This window comes from Chrysochloris asiatica, unplaced genomic scaffold, assembly GCF_000296735.1.
Source record: "Chrysochloris asiatica unplaced genomic scaffold, ChrAsi1.0 scaffold00001, whole genome shotgun sequence".
NCBI classification, from domain to species: Eukaryota; Metazoa; Chordata; class Mammalia; order Afrosoricida; family Chrysochloridae; genus Chrysochloris; species Chrysochloris asiatica.
In genome coordinates, this window is record NW_006408519.1 from 58,461,565 (window position 1) to 58,468,560 (window position 6,996).

A 6,996-nucleotide genomic window follows, 5' to 3' on the forward strand; every position below is an offset into this window, starting at 1 on the left:
TGTACTTCTTCCAAGACAGATTTGTTCTTCTGGGATTTCATGATACTTTAAATATTCTTTGCAAACACTGTAATTCAAAGGCATCAATTCATCTAGATTCTTCCTTATTCATTGTCCAGCTTTCACATATTTATGAAGTGATTGAAAATACTATGACTTAGATCAAGCACACCTTAGTCCTCAAAGTGGTGTACTTGTTCAACACTTTAAAGAGGTCTTTTGCAAAAAGATTTTCCCAGTGAAATACATAATTTTGTTTCTTGACTGCTGCTTCCATGAGCATTGATTATGTATCCAAGTAAAACGAAATCCTTAACAACTTTTATCTTTTCTCTGTTTATCATGATATGGTTTACTGGTCCAGTTGTGATGATTTTTGTTTTATTTACATTAAGTTGTAATCAATGTCCAATAGGAGTGATAATTACCTTTCAAATGTCATGTATCATGTTGGAACATCAGGAAAGTTTCTAGACCAGAATCCTGATGGTAGTCATAGGGCAGAATTCTTAGGGTTTTGCCATAATCTCCAGTCTGGATACGCATGTGTGGCAGACACCTCCAAAAGCATGTCTAAATGTAAATCATAATGCCCTGAAGATGAGGAGAGTTGGACTCCTTTCTGTATCCCAGACATTGCTGTTGTTGCTCAGGCCCCCATTGGAATGCAGTTTTCTTCCCAGTGATTTTAAGGATAGGACCCAGTACTAGCCCCAGATGTGGATTCTATGTCCTCCAAAATCCAAATGGATCAACCAAAGTTAGGCCTCCTGCTTATTCTTGAGAGTAGGTAATACCCCCAAAAAACTCATTCTTGGTTGCCAACGGAAAGTCATAGTTTGCTTCAGTCAAAGTTATTCCCAAGAATTTCACCATTTGTTTAGGGTCCTGGATTTCTTCTGTATTTATTAATGGGCTTCTGTCAGTTGTGTGGGCCACCAACCTTGTCAAATCTTTGCTAGCCTGTTCTTCCATGTCTGGTATTAACATATTATCCTCACTGTACTTGATATTGGCACAAAGTCTAAGATTCTTCTAACCATACTATGGTAGTAAGCCAGTGAATTCAAATAAATTTTTAGCTACATGCTGAGTGTGAACTGGGTTATTTCCCACATGAAAGTAAACTGGCTAATTGTTCTGAGATTGTAATGAAGAAATAGGCATTTTCAAGATCAACCACTGAGTACGAGTCTCCTTTAGCCTGCTGTGTTTTTTGCACCATCAATACCTGTCTGGAACAATTGAAAACATTTTATTTAGGCATCAAAAATCTACAAATTGAATTATTTCAACAAACTAATGCAGCACTTGAGACACTTACTCATCTATGCCAAGAAATTTGGAAGACAGTTATCTGGCCAACTGGTTGAAAGAGATCCATATTTGTGCCTATTCCAAAGAGAGGTAGCCCAACGAATGCAAAATTCATTGAACAATGGCATTAATGTCATATGCAAGTAAAATTTTGTTGAACATAATTCAAAATGGCTGCAACAATACTTCAATAGGGAACAGCTAGAAGTTCAAGAAGAAATCAGACTAGGACATGGAAAGAGGGCTATCAACGCTGATGTCAGATGTATCTTTGCTGAAAGCAGAGAATACCAGAAAGATGTTTACCTGTGCTTTATTAATTATGCAAAGACTTTCTACTATGTAGATCATGACAAGCTATAAATAACATTGCAAATAATAGATATTCCAAAACACATAATTGTGCTCATGAGGAACTTCTACATATACCAAGAAGTAGTTGTTGAGACTGAATAAGGGGATATTGAATGGTTTAAAATCAAGAAAGATGTGTGTCAGTGTTGTATTCTTTCACCATAGTTATTCAATTAGTATGCTGAGCAAATAATTCTTGTCAGTGGAATATATGAAAAAGAATGTGGCATCAGGATTAGACACATTAATAACCTGCAATCCCAAGATGAGACAACCTTGCTTGCTGAAAGTTAAGAGGACTTAAAATACTTACTGATGAAGATTAAATACTTAGAGCCCTCAATATGGGTTGCACATCAGTGTAAAGAAATCAAAACTCCTCACAACTGGAATATGTTAAATGGAGCAAAAATTGAAGTTGTCAAAGACTTCATTTTGCTAGGATCCACTATCAACACGAATGGAAGCAGCAGTCAAGAAATTAAATGTTGTATTGCATTAAACAAACCAGCTGCATGAGACCTCTTTAAAGTGTTCAAGAACAAAATATCAGTTTGAAGACTAAGGTACGCCTGAGCTAAACCCTGGTATTTTTAATAGCTTCATATGCATGTGAAAGTTGGTCAATGAATAAGGAAGACCATAGAGGAATTGATGCATTTGAGTTATGGTATTGGAGCAAATCTTAGAAGTACCATGGACTGCCAGAAGAACAAACAAATCTGTGTTGGAAGAAGTACAGTCAGAATGTTCCTTAGAAGCCAAGAAAATGAGACTTCACCTCTCATATTTTGGACATTTTGTCAGAAGGGACCAGACCCAGGAGAAGGACATCTTGCTTTTTAAAGTGGAGGGCCAGCGAAAAACAGGAATGAGATGGATTGGCACAGTGGCAGCAGCAATGGGCTCAAGGATGGCAATTGTGAGAATGACAAAGGATCAGACAGTGTTGCGTTCTGTTGTGCATAGGGTGGATATAAGTTGGGACGGACTTGACAACACCTAAAAACAGAAATAATCTACTGTTAATTTCCATGAGCCATCTGTCTCTTTCACAGGCCATATGGGACTGTTATACATAGACTTTGTTGGCACCAACTCTCAAGCCTTGTCTTTAATCAAAGCAATAATCTTCTTTTCTCCACCAGTACATTGACAGGGAGCTTCCAGAAATTCAAGACTGATTTAGTAGAAGACATCAAATGAGGGATATCATTGCTGACTTCAGATGAATGAATGCCAGAAAGATGTTTACTTGTGCTTTATTGACTATGCAAGGCATTCAACTGGGTGGAGCATAACAAATGTGCATAACATTGGGAATGGGTTTTCCAGAAAACTTGATTGTGCTCATCAGGAAGCTGTACATAGACCAAGAGGCAGTGATTCAAACAGAACAAAAGAATATTTCAAAATAGTTTAAAATCAGGAAGGTGTGGATCTGGGGTGTATCCTTTCACCATACTCATTCAATTTGTATGTTGAACAAATAATCTGAGAAGCTGAATGATATGAAGAAGAGAGTAGCATCAGGACCGGAGGGATACTCTAACAATCTTAGATATGCAGAGGACAGAACATTGCTTGCTGGAAGTGAAGAGTACTTGAAATAGTGATGAACATTAAAGACTACAGCCTTCAGTATGGATTGCACCTCAATGTAAAGAAAATGAAAATCCTCACGATTTAACTGTAAAAACACAGTGGATGTCATGTCTGACTTTCTCTGACTTCACAAGGGGAAAGGATAATCAAACTCAAAATCAGCACAAGGTCAATTCCTACGTGGCAGAGGCCAGACATGCCTCTAGAACCTTCTTTGTCCTCTTCCGACACCAACTCTTCCTCCCACAGCATTCTCTGCTTCACATCTAGTTTGATAATCTGCTGCAGTGAACACACAGAACTCAGATAAAATACTCATGATTATGGGGTTTAAATAAAGAAGTGAACAGGTTACAATTCAGGATCATAAACAACTCAGGATGCAGCAATTCTTCAGTCGGGAATTCTTATTGTCTGCCATAGGACAGCCACACCTCACTCTTGTCTTCAGCCTTTCAATCATGTGGCCCTTTGGCTTCTGTTCTGCTTGTTGTTGTTGTTAAGTGCCATCGAGTCGGTTCTGACCCATAGTGACCCTGCATAGGGTTTCCAAACAGTGACTGGTGAGCTTGAACCGCCGACCTTGCAGTTCAAATGGCTTTGCAGTCTGGTGCATTAACCCACAACACCACACCAGAACTCCCTGCTCTGCTTAGACAAGTAGACAAGTGTTAAAATGCTCCTCTAACCAGTTTGTAAATGTCCAAAGGGCATATTCTGTAAGCCAATCTTCTGCCTGTAGGCACTCAGTTTTATTGGTCCATGAGTCAATGAGTCAGGAAGACCACAGCGGCTCTGTCTCTCCATGCCACTACCTCTGCTGTCACCACTTTCTCAGGTAGGAGTCTAATGTTCCTTCTTCTTTCTTGATAGTCTTCTTTTTTGATAGTCTTGGGGCCATTTGTTTTTGCTTCTGAGAAGTCTCCATTTAAGCCAAGCTGGATGACAAATCTAACCAATCCCAGTGTTAGAGTCCTGTACACCTTATTTTCATGGTCCCAAACCTAATCATTTGATGGTAGACTTTGGAAGGAAAAGTCATATCAAGTAAGTTCCAGATAAAACAGGGACCAATAACAGAAAAGTTTAAAGTTGCCTAAGACTTTATTTTTCTTGAATGCACAATCAACAATCAAAGAAGCAAAGCAGCAGTCAAGAAACCAAATGATATTCAAACAGAACTATGGAATATTGAATGGTTTAAAGGTATGAAGAAAAAAGAAAGGTGTAAACCATGGCTGTATTTTTCACCATACTTATTCAATTTGTATGCTAAGCAAATATCAGAGAAGACGGATTATATGAAGAACATGTCATCAGAATTGGAGGAAGACTCATTAACAGCTTACAATATACAGATGATACAACCTTGCTTGCTGAAAGCAAAGAAGACTTAAAATACTGATGAAGACCAAAGACCACAGCCTTCAGTATAGATTGCACCCAAATGGAAAGAAAACAAAAATCCTCACTGCTAGACCAATAAATAACATCAAGATAAATAGAGAAAAGATTGAAGTTGCCAAATACTTCATTTTTCTCGGATCTACTATCAACACTCATGGAAGCAGTCAAGAAATCATGATGTGTTGCCCTAGGCAAATCTGCTGTACCAAGACTTCTTTAAAGTATTCAAGAGCAGAGATATAAGTTTGAGGACTAAGGTGCTCATGACTCAAGCCATAGTATTTTCAATAGCCTGATCTGTGTATGAAAGTTACAGTGTGAAGCTAATAGAAGAATTGAAGCAGTTGAGTTATGGTGTTGGAGAAGAGTATTAAAAGTACCATGGACTGTTAGAAGAACAAATGAATCTGTGTTGGAAGAACCACAGCCAGAAAATCCTTAGAAACAAGGATGGTGAGGCTTCATCTCTCTTACTTTGGACATACTATCAGGAGAGACCAGCCCCTGGAGAAAGGGCATGATGTTTTGTAAAGTGACAAGTCAGCGAAAAAGAGGAAAGCCCCCAATGAGATGGATTGACATGATGGCAATAGCAATGGAATCAACAGTAGTAACTGAAGATGGTGCAGGACCAGGGAGTGTTTCATTGTGTTATGCATAGGGTTGCTATGAGGTGAAACAAACTCGATTGCACCTAACAACAACATATGTATGTGAAAGTCAAACAATGACTAAGCAAGTCTGTAGAAGGATCCATGTATTTGAATTATGGTGTTTGCAAAATTATTTGACAGCCTCATGGACTGCCTGAAGAACAAATCTGTCTAGGAAAAAACATAGCTGGAATGCTCCTTAAAAGTGAGAATGGCAATGGCGAGGCTTCATATATTGTACTTTGGATACGACAGAAGGGACCATCCCTGGAGAAGCACATTATGCTTGGTAAAGGGGGCCTGGGGGACTATCAACAAAGAGAAACAACCATCAACAGGATGTGCTTTAACACAGTGATTGCTACAAGGGGCTCAATTAGGAACAATTATGAGAATAGTGCCAGACTAGGCAGGGTTTGTTCTGTTGTTCATAGGGTTCCTAAAAGTCAGAACTGATTTGAGGGAAACCAACAACAACAACAACAACAATGGTTGTTGTTATTGTTAGGTGCCATTGAGTCAGTCCCGACCCATAGCGACCCTATGCATAGCAGAACGAAACACTGCCCAGTTCTGAGCCAACCTCACTACTGTATATTCAACAACAATTGTTGTTGTTGTTGTTAAGTGCCGTCGAGTTGGTTCCAACCCATAGCGATCCTGTACAGGGTTTCCGAGGGTGTAAATCTTTACGGGAGTAGAAAGCCTCATCTTTCTCCCATGGAGTGGCTGGTAGTTTAGAAACGCTGACCTTAAGGTTCGCAGCCCGATTTATAACCACTACGCTACCAGAGCTCCTTTTTAGCTACTATATATTCTTCTATTTTCTTTTGATAATATTCTGCCCATAGATTCTTTCAATATTGCAATTCAAGAGTTGGTGATAGTCTTCAGTTACTTCTGCTTGGAGAATGCCAAAACTGTTCATCCTTTTTGATTTTCTAATTTAGGTCTTTGCAGATTTCATTATATAATACTTTACTTGATTTTCACAAGCTGTCCTTTCAATTCTCTGTTCATCTGTTTTACTTCTCCATTTTTTCCATAAGCTTTAGTGATTCAAGAACAAATTTAAGAGTATTTTGGCTACCATTTCAGTATTTACTTTTAGTCTTTTTAATGGCCTTTTGCTTTCTTCATATATAATGTTCTTCATGTCATCACATAACTCATCTGATCTTTGATCGTTACTTCGTAATGTGTTAAATCTGTTCTTGAGGTGGTCTTTAAGTTTAGATGGGGTACACTCAAAGTCTTAATTTGGCTCTCATGGAATTCTATTCCATTTCTTTACCTAAACTAAAAAATGGATGAGAAAAATTGATGGTCTGGTGAACAGTAGTTTCCTGGCCTTGTTCTTATTGATTATATTCAGCTTCTCCATCATCCTTTTCCACAGATGTCATTAATTTGATTCCTGTGTATTCCATCTGGCAAGGTCTACATGAATGTTGTTGTTGTTGTTCGATGTCAACAAATTGGTTCTGACTCATAGCAACCCTATGCACAACAGAACAAAACACTTGCCCTGTCCTGGTTCAACCTCACAATTGTTGCCTCGCTTGAGCTCATTGATGCTGCCACTTTGCCAATCCATCTCTCTGGGGGTCTTCCTCCTTTTCTCTGACCCTCTACCTTACCAAACATGATATCCTTCTCC

General features: G+C 38.7%; 1 pseudogene; it reads right to left on the reverse strand.

Moving 5' to 3' along the window:
• Positions 1-6,996, reverse strand: part of LOC102838860 — a 132,758-nt pseudogene that overhangs the window by 112,012 nt on the left and 13,750 nt on the right.